Source organism: Pelodiscus sinensis, chromosome 1, assembly GCF_049634645.1.
Source record: "Pelodiscus sinensis isolate JC-2024 chromosome 1, ASM4963464v1, whole genome shotgun sequence".
In the NCBI taxonomy this organism is placed as follows: Eukaryota; Metazoa; Chordata; order Testudines; family Trionychidae; genus Pelodiscus; species Pelodiscus sinensis.
In genome coordinates this window covers 110,346,338-110,359,147 of record NC_134711.1, presented here as the reverse complement: position 1 = coordinate 110,359,147, position 12,810 = coordinate 110,346,338, and the positions used below count along the sequence as shown (strand labels likewise).

Below are 12,810 nucleotides of genomic sequence, written 5' to 3'. Positions count from 1 at the left end.
CTGGTCTATGGGAAACCCTGAACCTCAGTCCTCCCACCTGCCTCCTTTTCCCCTCACCCCATGAGGCTGGGGTACCAGAGGAGTGAGGTGTCTCAGCTGGGGCCACATCAGTGAGTGTAGGGGGGTTTTGGAAGAGTTTTTTTGCTTTTCACTTGTGTGGTCCTCAACTGATCTTTCTGTAGGTCAGTGACCCCCAACCCAAAAAGAGTTCTCCACACCTGCCATAAAGAAAACATTGAAACCTTTTGTGTTGGACATAAAGTTTTACTTTATTTAAAATTAAGTTTGATAAACTAACATGAGAACATTAAAACACTTAATTTGTTTAATAATTTAAATTAAACTGTCCTCATTAGCTGCAGCAGGTTCAGAAAATAAGGCCACTGTACCCAGCCTGCCCTTGCCTCCCTTCCCAACCCCTGCACTAAAAGATAAAAGATGCATCTTAATTCATTTATTAATGAAGCTGCTGTAAGTAGGACTATTATTGACTTTAAAAAGTATCAGCAGCACTTGGACCAGTACATAGAGACGAGTAAGTCAAATCTCAGCACTCCACATCTGAAAGGTTGCTAACCCCTGCCCCAGCGCATTGCCCGGGAGCCGGAGATGCGCGAGCCCTTTCAACTGCTTCTATTTAAAGGGCTCAAGCTTGCTGGGTGGCTGCGTTGCCTGGCAGCCACCTGGCAAGCGCAAGCCCTTTAAATAGAAGCAATTGAAAGGGCTTGCAGGTCTTGGTCCCACTGGCCCGTTGCCTGGGAGGCATGAGCCCTTTCAACTGCTTCTATTCAAAGGGCTTGTGCCTGCTGGGCAGCTGCCAGACAACAGGTTAGCAGCGAGGCCAGGAGCTGCCAGCCATGTTATGTGAATTCTAAGCCTCCACCCCAGACAAATCTGGGAGGAGGCTCACCCCCAGCACCCTCCCAATTGCTCCAGGTCCCTTCCATTGGCCAGAAGTTAGGGGGGAGGGCAGGGACCCCAGGCTAAGCAAAGCTCCTAGCAGGGTAGTTCTCGTCCCACCCCTTCCGCCTGCAGCCACTTCCAAAATTTGTGAAGTGGCCCCCTCCCTTCCAAAATTATTGTCCACCCCTGGACTAGTCGCTTTGCCTTCAGCGGGGAGAGCCTTACAGTCTGAGTCTCACTTGTTTGAAAAGAACAGCCTTTGGCCCCAACTTGTAGGTCGTGTTCCCTTAATGAATGAGCCTATGTGGTAGAGCAGTGGTCTCCACTTATACCCAAGATAGCTTTTTAAATCTCAGAACAAGCAAAGATCTACCGCCCCGTCCTTCCTATAAGACCCCACCCCTTCCTTGAAGCCCCGTCCTCTCTATTCTCCTCCTCTCCATCACTGGCTATCCCCAGCTCTTATACGCTCTACACTGCCATTTTTTTTCCAATTCTTATGTAGGAAGAGGTTTTTTCAACATGTGGCCTGTCTAGACTGGACCAAATGTTAGAAAAACCCTTCTTTTGGGGATTCCCAAAAGAACGAGGAATATAGGGGTTACCAAAATAGCATGTTTGTTTTTCCACTAAAAAAAGCAGCAGAACAAATGCATCACTGGATGCGGAAGAGTTTTTCCAGGATGTCTGTGGAATCCTGGAAAAACTCCTGCAGTCTAGCCGTACCTTCACTGGGTTGAGACAGGATGTGTGGGCTCTGGAGTGGAAGGCAGGATTTGGATGTGGGAAGGGGTGAAAGGTGCAAGCTCTGGGAGGAAATTTGGATGCAAGAGGAGGTGGAGAAGGGGATGCTGGCTCAGAGAGGGGGCTCCAGGCTAGGGAGTGTTGGGGTCAGATGGAGAGTTGCGGTTCTAAGCAAGCCACAGGCTTGTGGCTGTGAGGGTGCAGGGATTTGGGTTGGGCTATGTGAGGGGTTCAGGGGTAGAGGTTCCAGTGTATGATAGGCTCAGATTTAGGGCCTGGGGGGGGTGCAGGAGTGTTATGATGCTGCAGCCAGATGGGGGGTTGGCCCCAATTAGGGGGTTGTTGGCCAGGCTTCATTTTTAAATAAAATACTATGTCAAACACAAAGTTTCTGCATTGTCTTTATTTATGAGAAGGGCAGGGAACCTGTTTTGAGTCAGGGAGTTACTGACCCACAGAAAAATCAGCTGGGGCCACACAAGGGGGATGCAAAAAACCTCCTCCCCAAACCCCCCAAGCCTCACTAATGTGGCCCTAACAGTGCTTATGGGAGCAGGGGACATGGTACTGAGGAAGGGTCTAGTGGGTGCTGGGGCAGGGGACAGAGTGCTGGGGTGGGGGCAGGGTTCTGCAGCAGGGCACAGGGTGTCAGTGGGGAACAGGAGAGAGGGGACAGGGTGCCGGGGGGATGGGACAGGGTGCCAGTGGGGACAGGGAATCCCCTGCACCAGTCTCCTCCCAGGACTCCCACCCCCCCATCCCGCAGAGGAGGGAAGCCCCGGCGCGTGCCTCCTCTGGGTCGTCTCCTCCTCCCCTCCCCACAAGTTCTGGCATGCTAGACCTGAGGGAGGGGAGCAGCCAGTGCACTTCCAGAACCCTCAGAAGTGGCGCGCAGCTGCAGGACTTCCATCCACCCCGCAGGAAGCTGGCACTACCTCCATTTTCGCTGGAGGTAGGTAGTGGGGCTTCTTGGGGGTGGGGGAAATGGGGGGGGCCCCGAATGCCTCACAATCGACTGGTGGAGCCCTCGCGATCAACCAGTCGATCGTGATCGGCCGGTTGGTGACCACAGTGGTAGAAAGTTGGAGCAAAGGGGCTGGGAGCATAAAGAAAGTTGGCTTCTAATCCCAGTGACACCGCTGACTGAGCATATCACTGAGTCACCAGAACTCATCATTACCTTGTTTACCAATCAGGACATTTACAGCTTGTCAGGGCATATCACTGGGGGTATGTCTAGACATCTTTCTGTCCCCAGAGGGATGTAAATTAGACATACTGAAATTGCTAATGAAGCGGGGATTTAAATTTCCTGCGCTTCATTAGCATAAAAATGGCCACCGCTTTTTGTTGCCACGGAGCTTTGGCGACGAAAAGCAGCAGTCTAGCCGCGGTTCTATTGCTCACTAAAGCCTTTGGCGACAGATCCTGTATACCTCGTTTTACGTTTTACGAGGTATACGGGATCTGTCGCCAAAGGCTTTAGTGAGCGATAGAACTGCGGCTAGACTGCTGCTTTTCGTCGCCAAAGCTCTGTGGCGACAAAAAACGGCGGCCATTTTTATGCTAATGAAGCACAGGAGATTTAAATCGGTATGTCTAATTTACATCCCTTTGGTGACAGAGGGATGTAGCCCCGACATACCTGAAGTGAGTCACCAGAACTGTCATTACCTTGTTTACCAATCAGGACATTTACAGCTTGTTAGGAGAATCCCAGCTGGGGAAATCCTTGATGTTGAAAGTAAAACTACTTGCAAAAGTCTATTCTTCCTTATAGTAAGTAAATGAGCCATGTTTTGGAGAATACAAGAATGCTCTGCTATGGCGATCAGGCTGGGAAGGGCTGATGGGACACAATGGCTTTCTGCTGACTAGATCACTGTTCCACAGCTCTTTCTCCACGGATGGGTGCCATCACTTCTGTTCTCCAGGTGGCAGAGGAGGAAATAAAGCTCTGTCCTACTCAATATAGAGAGATGATAGATCCTTGTAAGCTGTTGTCAAATGCTCTGACCCTCTCTGTTCTGACTGGCTCTTCTGATGTTTACCCCACTGTGGAGGTACTACAATTTCCCTGGAAGAGTTCTCTAGTGTCAACCACTAAGATTATATCTGGCTTGTAGAGGGCCTAACTCTTGTTGTTCAAAAGGAGGATGGATAGAGAAGAAAGTGGTCTCTCGTTAAGGCACTGAATTGGGAATCAAGATCTGAGTTATATTCCTAGCTTTGCAAAGGACCTGCTGTGTGACCATGGGCAATTTACTTCACCTCTCTGTGCAACACAGTTGTGTCTTCCCCCTCTGCCCCTCCATTGCCTTGTCTGTTTTAGATTATAACAGTGCTAAGAGTTGTCTCCCCATGTCTGTACAGCAGCTAGTATAATGGGACTCTGAGCATTACTATAAAGCAAATAATGAGTCTGACAAAGATTCTGGTTTTTCCACTTCAGGAAACAGCTAATCCTGGCCTGAAAAGGACCCAGTACAGGAAGGCTACACTCCTTGCATCCATAGGCAGGTTGACTACGTGCATCTGGAGGAGGAAGAGACCTTCCTGAAAAGGCAGGAGCCCCCAACCAGGAGTTCAGGGTGGCAGTAGCTTTTGCTTTCACTTTCCATTTCTCTGAAGGAACACCCCAGGAAGAGGAAATATTTTGCGGTGTATGCCTTTTGCAACACATTACTGTCTCATCCCCAAGAGGCAGCCTTATTTAATCACCCGACCCATTCAGCGGGCCACTTTTTCAGAGAGTGAAAAGGAACCAAACGAGAGAAGAGGACCTTTCCAAGTGCTTTGAGTTCAGGAGTGGCTCAGGTAAAAGGATAGAGAGAAGTTTGTAACATCACTTTGAAAGGAGCAGGATGGAAGGGGGGAGGACTGAGGGGAGGGGAAAGGTTCTTTATGGGCAGTGATGTGTGGGGATGTGACATGATACAGCCAGTCATGTGTGAGGCCATGATTGGAGAAGGTGCTTTTATGGCATGGGGCATGTGTGGCCACGGTGAGGGAGGATTTTCAGTGAGGGGCATTAAGCTGTCTCTCAGCTGCTGTAAGTGGGGAAAACCAAACAGCTGGGGGGGGGGGGGTTTGGGTGTCTAGTTCTGAGCAGATACCAATGGCTGCCAACTGCCTGGCCATGCCCAAGGCAGAAGCGTGGCAGCTTCACAACTAGGGACCCACCCCCTGCAGGAGCTAACAAGTGGAGGTATCCACATCCTTGTCCAAGAGGGGAGTTCCTGTCAGAGTTCCTGTGCTTTGGGGCTGAGGGAGGTCCTAGAACTTCCCAGAGATCCTTGGCTCAGGTGGGACAGCAGTGGGGGATGTATCATACAGCCACTGGGGTTTTCCACAGCAATGCTGGGAGCTGCCCAGTAACTCCCACTCTGCAACACTGTGCCAAGCCTAGTACCTGGGCAGGGCACAACCGGGAGAACACAGCAGGGAGGTATCTGCTGTGCAGTAGCCCTAAGCCCCTTGCTCTCTGCAAAGCCCTGCTGCATGTACCTTTTGTTGCAGGAGGCTGGGGGAAGTGCCAGGGTCTGCCCTACTGGTTCAGAACACCAGGACTCTGCAACAGGCTCCCTAGATCCTTTCTGAGGCGGCATTGGGTCCCCGGCACCCAGGGCCACTGCCCAGATCTTGGGTATGGCCCAGAGCCCGCAGCTGCTGGGTCTGGGCCCCTCCTTTGCCAGAAGCCTTCCCAGCTTGGTCCAGGTGCCAAGAGTTCATTTTCAAAGTGCAATGTAGCCTTGGTCACGAAAAAAACGTCCCCAGGCCCAGACTGCAGCTGCTGCCCAAGAGCAGGGTCCAATCTGGACCCGCACGTCTCATTTCACCCACTAGTGCTGGGCAGCATCATGTCTCTCGTGCTCAGCGGCCGCGAGGGGATGTGTCCGGTGGGGCTGGCCCTGCCCACGAGCCCGATGTCCTGCTGAGCTGTCTGCCCCTCCTGTTCCGGCAGCCGGTTTCCAGTGCCCCAGAGACCGCGACAGGGGCCCTTAGCGAGCGGGACGTGGCGCCCTCTGCGCCCATCAGTGCTCGGGGGGGGGGGGATTCCTGGGCGCGGCTGAGTCGTGTCCGGGCGGGACCCTGCCGCCGCGGCGGGAAGTGTTTGGGGTCTGGCCAGAGTAGCCCCCCCGCTCCCCGCCCCTTCCCTCAACCGAGCCCGCCGGGAGCCCGGCTCCCCCCCCGCCCCCCCCGCGGGCAGGGACGCTCCGGCAGGGCAGCGGGCCGGGGCTTTACCCAAGGGGGGGGGGGCTGCTCGGGGCACACGGTGCAAGGGCCCCGCGGGGGGGGGGGGGGGGGGAGAACACAGCCCCGCCCCCGCCCGCCCCGCCCCGCCGCACGGAGCCGCCGCGGCCTCTTTTAAGCGGCGCGAGCGGAGGAAGCGGCTTCCCGCCCCCCCCCCCCGGCGGCTGCCGCCTTGCGAGGGGCCGGGCCCGGAGCGTCGCGCGGTGAGTGTCCCCGGCCGCGGGGCTCGGGGGGTTCCCCACAGAGCGTCCCCCGGGCTGCGCCCCCCCCCCCCCCCCCCCGCCGGGCGCCAGGCCGGGCAGGCGGGTTATGGCAACGCGCGCGCGCGCCCTTCCCGGCGCGAGGCTGTAGCCCTGCTCGGAGCGGTGGCCGGGGCCTGCGCTGCGGGCTACTGCCCCTGCCAGCCTCGGGGCGCGGCGGGGGGGTCTAGCTCCGCCCGAGGCTACAGGCGCGCTGCAGAAACGGCCGGCGGGGGGCTCAGGCTGGGCGCTCATCATAGTTCTTCTGGCCTTAAACTGTAGCCCCCCCCCCCCCCAGTGCCCTGCCTGGCGTCGTGAGCATCCGTCACTAGTAAGAGCGCTGAGCGCTGCCTGTGGTGATACCTAGGGAAGAACCGGCCCCTTCCTTTCCCACTAGGGGTCTGTGTCCTGAGCAGCTGCCACAAGGTCTTTTTTGTGGGATGCATCAATTCACAGACACTTACCTTCCTTCCTCCCCCCACATCCCCCTTCTGTTCTGCAATGTGATTTGTCCTTTTCATATTTGTTCATTTTTTTTAATTGTATCCTTTGGTATATATGGTTGTGACTATTTTCTTCCACTATTTGATCTGAGGAAGTGGGTCTGGTCCACGAAAGCTCATCATCTAATAAACCATCTTGTTAGTCTTTAAAGTGCTACATTGTCCTGCATTTTGCTTCAGCTACCCCAGACTAACACGGGGACATTTCTATCACTATTCCTGATTGCAGGGCACCTTGTTTTCACAAAGGCCTGTTTCACAAACCGGAAGATTAATCTGTGTATTTTGTTAGTCTTTAAAGTGCTACCAGACTGTGTGTTACGTTTTTCCTGTTACAAACTAACTCGGCTACCCCTCTAACCTAATGTGAATGTGAGTTAGTTTCGAAAAAAAAAAAAAAAAGTTGTCGTCTTGCCCTGATCCTGTGATTGGACTTCAGTCAGTGTGGGTATGCACCTCCCTTTGAGATCAGTTACGCTTAGCACACCTGATCATGGCCATCTGATTACAACAGTCATAGCAGACTTTTATGTAACCTCTATAGAGATGATCAAACTCTCTCTATATATTAAAAAATAAATCTGCAGGATGACAGTGACATCATAAAATTCTGCCTGCCTCATCCCCCTCTTCTTCCCCCCCCCCCATCCAGTGCTCTGGAGCCAGGGCTGCTGCCCGAGGCCTCCTTCCCCCCCCCCCCCCCCCCGGTGCTCTGGGGGGAATGCTCCTTGGCCCCCTACCCAGCGGCAGGAGTGGGGAGCCCAGGGTCTGGTGAGGGCTTGTTCTGGCCCCCTCCTCCAGTGGTCAGGGTAGAGAGCCAGGGCTAGCGAGGCCTCAGTCCGTCTGCTCCCCACTCCCGACAAAGGGGCTGGGGGAGAGCAGGGTCTGACATGTCCTCTGCCCTCATAAGGAGCCTGGACTAGCACGGATGGGAGGGGAAGGGGGTAGAGCCAGGACTGGTGCAGCCCCGGCCCTGCCCGACTGCTGGGGGTGTGTGGGGGAGAGCCAAAGTTGATGTGGCCAGGGAAGAGGGTAGATCCGGGGCTGCCTATTCCCAGAGAGAGGGGGATTGGTGAACTTAACAAGCAGGAGGCACAGGCCCCTAATGTATTCTTAAACAAAAAATGCCTTCTTTTGACAAGTGTTTGCAAAAGATGTCCATTTTTGTTGAAAATGTTTTGGTTTTCTGCAGTTGATATTTCAAAAATTAATCTGCCAATTTTAAATCAAAAATGAAAAGTTCCCCTTCATTGGAAATGACAAAAATGTTTTTGTTGAAATATTTTTGTTGAGAAAAAGAAATAATATTCTGTCCAGCTCTGCTGTGCTTAAGAGAAAGAGCTGCTTGTGTAGTGAGGAGTAGCAGGAAGATCTAGACTGTGCCAGCATGGTGTACACAAATAGAGGGGGAATGTATAGAAGAGGATGTATCCATAATAATTAAGAACCTCTTTGATCTTTAGTAACCCATTGTTTGCCTGGCTTTCTATTTCCTCTGCCTACTGCCTATCACTTGTTAACTTATGTCCAAAGTTACTGTTATTAATCATATTTACTATGCTTATGGATCAACCTAGAATGGGGCTGCATTGTGCTAGGTGCTGTACAGACATAGTTTGCACCTTCAGGGCAGGTTTTATGTCATGTGGTCTGCACAGTTTCTCACAAACTGGGCTCTTTGAGATTAAAAGCTCACACGTTTTTGTTACTTACATGTGGCTTGTACTGAAACGTGATGATATAAAAAAATGACACCTTCTCATTGCACTGATCCTGCCTATGGATATAAATCTGTTGAGTTTAGGAATAAAAATGAAATGTTTTCTTGCTTTATATTGGGTATGTGACAAGGTACACGTTTAAATGGTTAACCAATGAGCCTGGGCTCATCGGATAACCTTCATGATTATACATAAGGCCTCCCTCTCCCCCATGCTGCTGCCTCTATACCAGAAGCCTAGCTTGCAGGAAGCCAGCTTTTAAGCAGGCTCCCTGTGAACACTGGCTCCCAGGGAGCTACCTGCTCTCCCCCACCCCCCGCATTGCTGCCTCTGTGATGATGGATGATCACTTGTTGCTGAGTATGATCATCTTCCATGGGAATTGTGGACCCTCAGGTTGCTGATAAGGCTGATCCTTGAACCACAAGTTCTATTACCGTGAGGACAGATGTTTCTATGTACAAGAGGCTGCTGACCATTACTAGAAGCCAGTCTCTCCTTCCTCCTGAGCCTCTTCTCTTCAACATGTCAGCAGGCAAATTCAAAATGCAGGGAGCCATTATATAGGTCTTTTCTCCATTTTGAGCGATCCTGGGTGAGTGCCTCCCAAGTATCAATGTCAATGTTGCACTTCTTTAAGTTATCCTTTAGCAAGTCCTTATAATGTTTCCGTTGTCCTCCCATGTTATGGTATCCTTCTTTCAGCTGAGAAAAAAGGACTTGTTTTGGGAGGCAATGGTCTAGCATTCGAACAACGTGACCAGTACAGCAAAGTTGTTGATGGATGATCATTGTCTCAATACTGGTGGTCTTTGCTTCTTCCAGAACACTGATGTTAGTACACATGTCTTCCCATTTGATCTTCAAGACCTTGCAGAGGCAGCATTGGTGATACCTCCCAAGGACTTTCAAGTGATGTGTAGGTTGTCCAGGTTTCAGACCCATACAATAGTGTTGGGACCATGATGGCTTGATAGACAAGAAGTTTGGTGTCTGTTCGAATATCATGATCTTCAAAAACCCTATGCCATATATGAGCAAAGGCCGTTCTGGCACAGCTTAGATGATGTTGGATTTCTACATCAATATCTGCCTTGGATGAAAGATAACTTCCAAGCTAGAGAGAATGATCAACATCCTCCAGTGCCTCTCTGTTGATTTTAATAAATGTGGCATGTGGTACCTCATTTGGAGAGGGCCGATAGAGCCTTTGGTTTTCTTGATGTTGAGGGTGAGACCAAGATATGCATAAGCACATTCTCAAAGTGGGCAAAAACTACATTGTCATCAGCATACTGGAATTCCACAACAGACGTGCTGGAAATCTTACTCCTAGCTTTCAGCTTTCCATCCATTCTGTAAACGATTTCAACGCCTGCTGGAAGCTTCCCAGCAATTAGGTAAAAAAATGACTGCAATACAGACCGTGAACATGGTTGGGGCAATGGTACAGTCCTATTTGACTCCTGTTTGTACTTTGAAAGGTTCCCTCTGGGAGCCAGTGCTGCTCAGAACAGTCGCTTTCATGTTGTCATGAAGCAACTTTAGGACATTGATGTATTTTTTAGGACATCCAATCTTCGAAAGTACAGTCCAAATGGCACGGGGAAACACTGAGTCAAAGGCTTTAGTTAGATCAATAAAAGCCATATATAGTGATCAGTTTTGCTCCTGACACTACTCTTGCAGCTGCCATGCAGTGAAGATCATATCCCAGTTCCACGACATGGTTGGAAGCCACTCTGTGACTCTGGTAACATTTCTTCTGATGGGGCAAAAGATGGGTTGCAAGGACCCGTGCCAGAACTTTGCCTGCAACAGCAAGGAAAGAGATACCACGATAGTTTCCACAGTCCGCTTTATCCTCTTTTTTAAAGAGGGTAACAATCAAGGCATCCTTCATTTCACTGGGTATCTCCTCCTTTATCCAGGTTTTAAGGATAAGGAGGCTAATCTGCCAAATTAATTCTGGTCTACTGTCTTTAAAGATTTCAGCAGGGATCCCATCTGGACCTGCTGCCTTGTTGTTCTTCATCTGCTTGATGGCATTGTGTATCTCATACAAATTGGGAGGGTCTCCGAGCTCATTCCTCGAAGATTGTTGGGGGATTTGCTCAAGAACTTCATCTGCAACCATGGAATTATGATTAAGAAGATCTTTGAAATGTTCTTTCCAATGGAAATTAATGGCTTCTTTGTCCTTCAGAAGTGTGGTTCCATCCTTTGAGCGAAGGGGGTTCATGCCATAACAAGCTGGCCCATAAACAGCCTTAATAGCACTAAAGAAACCACGTGTATTATGGGTATCCTCAAAATGTTGGCGTTTTTGCGCTTTCTAAGTCCACCATTGGTTCTTGAATTCTCAGAATTTATGTTGGACTTCCGCCTTCACCTTAACATTAGTTTCTCTCTTTTTCTTGCAATTTATATAATTCTGCCAAGCACGAAATGCTATTTTCTTCTCATTGATGAGCTGCTCGATTTCAACATCTTTCTCATCAGACCAGTCCTGATGCTGTCTGATGTGGTAGCCAATGGTTTCCTTGCAGATATGGGTGATTACTGCCCTCAGCTAGTTCCAGTGTTTCTCAGTTTCTTTCAGAAACTCAGATGGAAACTTTTCTTCTAAGATTGTTTGGAAGTGGTCAAACTTAATGAGGTCCTTCAGATCTTGAACCTTCAGTTTGTACTTGGTCTGTTTCTTTTGCAGCCTCCATTTGGGGGTGATCTTAATTTTCATTGTGGATCGAATGAGGTGATGACCAGTTCAGCAGTCATCAGCACTTGTCATTGCTCTTGTGAGAAGTACATCACTACAATCTCGAACACGAACTGTGACATAGTTGAGAAAATGGGTATCTCCAAGAAGTTTTGAACTTTGTCCTTTTGTTGAAAAAACGTGTCTGTGATAAGTTCATGTTCAGCTCACTTTGTCAGGAGCAGGATTCCATTTGAGTTGCTTTTGCCAAATCCTTCTTTTCCGACATGTTTCTTTCCACATGTCTGAGTCTCATCCAGCACGTGCACCGAAATCCCCCAGAATGATCTTATCTTCTTTAAGGGGTCTCCAATAAAATGGTTTCCCAGCTGCGAATAGAAATCTTCCTTTACATCCTCATCAGTGTCTATTGTTGGCGCATAGGTACTCAATAGTTTCCTGTTGTTTTTTGGTGAGCCTCAATTGGAGTGTCATAAGCCACTCATTGATGCCTACTGGCAGCTCAGAGAGGCACTTTACAAGCTTGTTCTTAATAGCAAAGCCTACTCCATACAATTGAGATTCATCTAAAGATTTTCCCTTCTAGAAGTAGGTGTATCCTCCTTTCTCCCTTCATCAGCTCTTCTAGTTTCGGACAAGGCGGCAATATCGATGTTAATCTGATTCACTTCACAAGCAATGATAGCTGTACGTCGCTCTGGTTGGTCACTGTCTGAGTTGTCCATCAGGGTATGTATGCTCCAGGTTCCAAAGTTGAATCGCTTCTTATATTTTTGATGGCTAGGGTTGTGATTCTGCTGGGTGTGGCTATCCAGCCAGGAGGAGAAGAGAGACGACTATTTTTAGGGCACTTTTTCTAATCCCCTTCCTATGTGGGGAGAGAAAACTGGGTACTAAAGAGGACTGTTTAGTCATGGGTGCAGCAGCCGAGATGCTTGAGCTGCCTCAGTCTTTGAGCAAAACGACTGAATCACGCACACACTGCCTGTGTGTTGGTCTGTGATTAGGAACTTCTGGATCTCACTGTCCTGTTCCTGTCACCGATCGCTACTGGACTATGCAGGTGTTGTTTTCCCAAAATCCGGAAGATGCCTGTGCAAGACTACTACTAAAATGGGGAGACTGGTGACTACACTGTCCTTGACAGATAGAGGGCTTGAAACCAATGGTATGGACACCACTACGATTGGAGATCCTCTATCTGCTGCAGCCTTTATCCACCTTCACAGCTGCTGTAAAACTACACAACAATTTCAACGCCATTGTGCAGTTATCCTCCATTTGCTCTGCCGCTGAGGACTTTTTGGATCACACTTTGGATGGAGCCTCTCCTTTGAGCTTTCTGCCATGGGTGAGCATAAGGGAGTACATGACCCGAGGCAGCATCGCTCTCAGGGGTCATTGGAACGCACAAGCCTCTCCACCACTACAAGGTGATAATCCATCCTGCCTCTGTATACTGTATGCTGCAGGCAGGAGCCCGTACGTGCAGAGTACCAGTTTAAAAGCCTCTGGCTGCATTGCGAGGGGAGGGGAGAAGAGACCAGGATATCCCCCTAGGCAAGGATGATCCCAGACTGGAAATCTCTTCTGCCTGGTCGGGGCATGCTCTCTGTGGGGCAGGCTCCTGGTGTGGGCGGGGGCCTGTTGCGAGCACTCACAGGAGGGGCTGGTGGTCATCTCTGTCTCCTCCCCTTTAGAGGGGCGGAGGCCAGAGCCCCCGGTAC

At 50.2% G+C, this 12,810-nt stretch overlaps 1 protein-coding gene across 2 annotated transcripts in view; it reads left to right on the top strand.

The window, feature by feature from the left end:
* Positions 1–4,144: 4,144 nt before the first annotated feature.
* Positions 4,145–12,810, top strand: part of BID (BH3 interacting domain death agonist) — a 35,089-nt gene continuing 26,423 nt past the window's right edge. Inside the window, exon 1 of one of the 2 annotated variants that reach the window (XM_075896850.1) lies at positions 4,145–4,464. The gene's annotated coding sequence lies outside the window, so the exon portion shown is untranslated. Of the gene's footprint in view, positions 4,465–5,973; positions 6,105–12,810 lie in introns of those variants that run through there. The other variant, XM_075896846.1, reaches the window with a different exon arrangement.